This window comes from Artibeus jamaicensis, unplaced genomic scaffold, assembly GCF_021234435.1.
Source record: "Artibeus jamaicensis isolate MK-2021 breed Jamaican fruit bat unplaced genomic scaffold, CSHL_Jam_final contig_233, whole genome shotgun sequence".
In the NCBI taxonomy this organism is placed as follows: domain Eukaryota; kingdom Metazoa; phylum Chordata; class Mammalia; order Chiroptera; family Phyllostomidae; genus Artibeus; species Artibeus jamaicensis.
In genome coordinates this window covers 57,435,762-57,440,954 of record NW_026521486.1, presented here as the reverse complement: position 1 = coordinate 57,440,954, position 5,193 = coordinate 57,435,762, and the positions used below count along the sequence as shown (strand labels likewise).

The 5,193-nt window shown below is 29.3% G+C and overlaps 1 non-coding gene across 1 annotated transcript; it reads left to right on the top strand.

Moving 5' to 3' along the window:
* Nucleotides 1–1,838: 1,838 nt before the first annotated feature.
* On the top strand, nucleotides 1,839–2,045 carry LOC119065855 (small nucleolar RNA U3). The gene has a single exon (XR_005085659.2). It is a non-coding gene; the product is annotated as a small nucleolar RNA U3 (small nucleolar RNA).
* The last annotated feature ends 3,148 nt before the right edge of the window (nucleotides 2,046–5,193 follow it).

Sequence of the window (5,193 nt, the reverse complement as noted above, 5' to 3'; positions counted from 1 at the left end):
CATGTAAAAATTATTCAATCTTCCAGATTCCCATGAAGTTAAGTTTTTTATAACTGATCCATATCTGACCAATTTATATAAGCATCAGTCTACTGGGTGGCACTTCTAAAGAGCTAATGATACCCTAAAAAAATGGTCAAACTTGGCTGGTCATCTTTTGTCCTTGACTTTTAGGAGAATAGAGATAGCAACTATATTTCAAGCATAAGACAGAAAGTATCAGAGTAAGAATACTGGAAAAGAAAGATAAAACCACCCTTGGAAACTGATTGTATCAGAAGTATCTATATCAACTCTGGTCTTTTTTATATCAGAAACTATCCGATACCTGAGAAAAATAGATCTCCATTTAGATAATTCTTTATAAGTGTATCGCCATATTTGAAAATGAGTGTTTTAATTTTACAGTTCCTAATTTTCCAATCAAATAAATAAATGCTGATTTAAGAATATGAATGATTTATTAGTATATTACAATGATTTGTTTTTATTGTGACTAAGTGCAGTCAGATGATACGTCTGTTATGCAAATTCAACTAACATTGTATTTTAAACCTTCTCAGAGAGGTGGCATGTGCTTGCTAGGAGGTGTCATTTCTATGAATAGTTAACAGTATTACTGAATTAGCAAAATTCACAGGCAGTTTGAGAAAAAGAAAGCTAGTCCTCTAATCACCATACCATTTGACTTGAAGCCTAAAAGAACAGTTCGATGGGTGGCCTAACTATGGAATAATATATGAAGCAGAAGGATCAACATGTCCAAATGTATAGAAACATAGAATTGAATAATAGGTTTAAAGAATGTCAAATAATTCACTAACTGCCCTTTCTGGTAACCTATAAACTGAAGACAGTGAAGATCTTGTAAACTGAATTTATCTGTAGCACTTAGCAATGTGCCTAAGGCAGAGTTGGCACTCAAAATATTTATAAATATGTGGATAAATACATTTATGAAAATTACCTATGGCTTGGTGGTGGTAGGGGAGAAAAAGAGAGAGAGTATATTTATTTTAATGATTACTTTTATTCCTTGATTGTGTCTCTCACAACCAGGTTCTTACTATTTAACACAATGAGATTAATTATTTTAGTAAGGCTAACTTTCTGTGAGAAAAAAAGAAATATGCCTACATATATCCAACATTAATAAATGGGTATAATTTTAGGTAGTTACTAAATATTTAATAGAGATCACATCGGATATTATAACATATGAAAAAACGAATGTCAGATAAATTAGTAATTTGGTAAATTAATTATATGAGTAGAATTTCAGCATTTTATGCAATTTTTAAAGAATTTGGGTGTACTAGTAATAAAATATAAAATTTTGAAATATTATAAAGGAGGTTACTTAGTAAAGTGATATTTAAGAAATACATGTGACAAGTACCAAGTCAGATGAATATTTTAAAGCAAACAATTTAGAGGTCTGGCTTTCTTAATGTATATAAATGTCTCCTGCACTATAACACATCTTCTTAAAAATTAAATCCCTCTGTCTAACCAATATCCATTTCATCCTGAATGATAACTTACTTTTACTTAAAGCCATAAAAATTGCATTCTTCCAATTTCTGTTGGTAATCAACTGTGACACTAAATGGTATAAATCTTTGTTCAATTCATTTCCTGCTTCTTCAAAGAAATGAAAATCAAATACACCTAAAATGGTGATTATAGAAAGCACAAGCAATTCCAACTTCTTTGCTAATTTCTTGGAAGTTTTGATTTGGCTTTAAACATTTCCTGTCATTCATCTAAAGCAACATCAAAAAGAAAAAAAAACTGGCTTTATTCTCAAACTAAAAACGGCAGCTTAAAACAATTTTTAAAAACTACTTTCAGGGATTGTTGCTATAGCTCATTACTAGAGAAGTTTCTCTGAACGTGTAGAGCACCCGAAACCACAAAGAGGAGGCGCAGTGTTCTCTCCTGTGCTTGAAGCCAGCTTTTGGTGTTGCTTTTGCGACTGCCAAGAGCCATTGACAATCGTTCTTCTCTTCTTTTGAAAGAGGAGAGAATGCAGTCTTAGTGGTGAAATTAAAAAAAAATCATATCAGCTTAAAAACGATCACTCAAACATAGTCCTCAGTTGTGTAGCTCAAACCTCAGGCAGTGACAGTGAACATAATAGGCTAAGGTAAAGGTACTGGGCAGCCAAAGCAGATGGGCCAAGACCAGTGAGTCTCCTCAAACCAGTGCAATCATTCAGTTGTATTGGTGCATTTCTAGACCAATCTGTACCTAAAGATTTTCTTGCCCATGAAAGTTAAATTATCAATTATATTAATGATAGAGAAAAATATGTAGATTTATGACAATCTATAGAGTACTTTTGAATTTGATATTTTTTAATTAGTAAAATGCACTGGATTGGATAAAAAGGAATAATTAAATCCCCAAAATATCAAATGTTGAAAAATCATTCTTTCTACATGTATTGTCATATAAAAATTTCAAAGAAATCTTATAACTCAATAATTGCACTTCTATACACTTCAATTTGCATTTTTAAATAATAAAAGGCATTTATTACTAAACTTTCTGCTTATGACACACCACAACAACAAATCTATGGATTCACAAATACCCCATTTATTCTAGGAACACCACTAAAAAAGTTTAAAAAATAAGTATGCCTGATTAGAAAGGACAGAAAACTGTAAAAAATGTTCAATTAAAACCAGAAAAATTAAAAGAATGGAAGACAAAATAGGAATTAAGATTGAGGGGAACAGAAAAAAGCAACACATTTTCAATATTAATCTAACTATATCAATCATCACTTTGAATATCAAAGTCTAAAGATGCCAATTAAGCATAGATTGTCAGAGTGAACAAGACACAACTATAAGTTATCTATAAGAATCTCACTTTAAATAGGAAGAAAATACATATTAAAATTAAATGGATGGAAAAATATATACTATGGTAACTAATCAAAAGAAGTTAGGAGTAGTCATATTAGTTTCAGACAAAGTAAATTTCAAACTATAAGAAGTTGTCAGAAATATTGAAATTCATTATACAATGATAAGAGTCAATTTTCTAACAAAACACACAATCCTTAATATCTATGAATCTAAGAAGAGAGTATCAAAATATGTGAGACCAAAACAGATAGAATTGCACAGAGAAATAGATTAATTCATTAATGTACTTTGAGATTTCAACACCCCTCTCTCAGAAATGAACTGATGGCAAAAATTAGTAAGGAAATAGTGAAACACAACAACACAGTTAATGAACTAGATATTACTGATATCGATAGACTACTTCATCCAACAACAGCAGAATTCATATTGTTCTCAAACTCACAAGGAGCATTCACTAAGATAGATCACATCACATTCTGATCCATAAAACACATCTTGACAATTTAAAATAGTGAAATTCATAAAATGTCCACTCTCAGACTACCATGGAATTAAACTAGAAATCAATAACAGAAAAATAACTGGAAAATTCAAAAATACAATAAAGATTAAACACCACACCTTTAAGTAATGCATAGGCAAAACAAGAAATTTCAATAGAAATTGAAAAATATTTTGAACTTAATAAAAATTAAAATAAATTATCAAAATTTTGGGGTACAGTGGAAGCAGTAATTACAGGAAAGTTTTTAGCATTGAGTACATACAATGTAAAATAAAAGATGTGAACACAATAATCCATGTTTCTTCCTCAAGAAACTATTAAGCAAACTGAATCTTATGTCAGCAGAAAAATACTAATAATTTGAATTAGAGCAGAAATCAATGAAATTGAAAGCAGAAAATCAATAGAGAAAAATCATCTAAACCAGAAGCTACTTTCCTGAAAAGTTTGATAAAATTGATAGTCCTTTAGCCAGATTACAAAAAAAAGAGAGAAGACACAAATTATTGATATCCACAATGAAGTAGACATCACTATATATCAAATGAACATCAAAGGATAAAAAAGAAATACTATGAAAAACTCAATGCTCAGAAATTTGATAACCTGAATTAAATAAACCAGTTCCTTGAAGGACATCACCTGTCAAAGTACACACAAGATGAAATACACAATTTTGATAGGCTCTTATGTATCAAAGAAATCAAATTAATAATTAATAACCTTCCATAACAAAAGCATTAGACCCAAAAGGATTCAATGATGAATTTATCAAGATGAATAAGATGATAAGATGAATTTATCTTATTAAAAACATTTAATAAGATATTATACCAAGTCTTTACAATTTCTTCCACAGGATAGAAACAGAGAAGATCCTTTTAAATTTATTCTATAAAGCTAATATTACTCTATTATCAAAATTTAAAAAAAGATATTACAAGAACATAGATACCAATATCTTTTATAAATATAAATGTAAAAATCTTCAACAAAATATTACCAAATCAAGTGGCATTCATCTCAGATATCAAGGCTGGTTCAACATTTTAATATAAATTAATATAATCCATCACACCAACAGGCAAATCAAGAAAATTACATGATCATATCAGAATATGCAGAAAAATTATTTGACAAAATTACAGAACTATCCATGATAAAACTCTCAGTAAACTAAGAATACAGGATAACTCCTTCAAATTTATTTTTAAAAAATCACAAGAAAACCTACATCTAACATCATAATTTATTGTGAGAAACTTGAAGTCTTCCCTCTAAGATTAGGAACAAGCAAAAATATCCCTTCTCACAACACCTTCAACATTACACTGAAGTTGTAGCTAATGCAATAAGACAAGGAAATCAAATAAAATGTACATAGATTGGGAAAGAAAAAAAAAACCTGTTTTTGTTTGCACATGACCTGATTTTCTATTTGAAAAACTTGAAAGAATTCACAAAAATATGCTAGAACTAATAAGTGGTGAGAACAACTGGAGGATAAAAATCAACACATATAAGTCAATAACTTTCCTATAAGCCTGATATGAACAATTGAAATTTGAAATTACAAACACAATAACATTTATATTACAACTCTTAAAATGAAATATTTAAGTATAAATCTAATAAAATATGTATAAGGTCTATCTGAGGAAAACTACAAAACTCTGATGACCAACATCAAATACCTAGTTCATATTAAAATATCTCAGATTATCTCAATCATGTTCCCTTTCAGTATTCAAAGTAAGATTCAAAATAAAGTCTATACATTAGTTTTAGTTATAATTGTTGAAG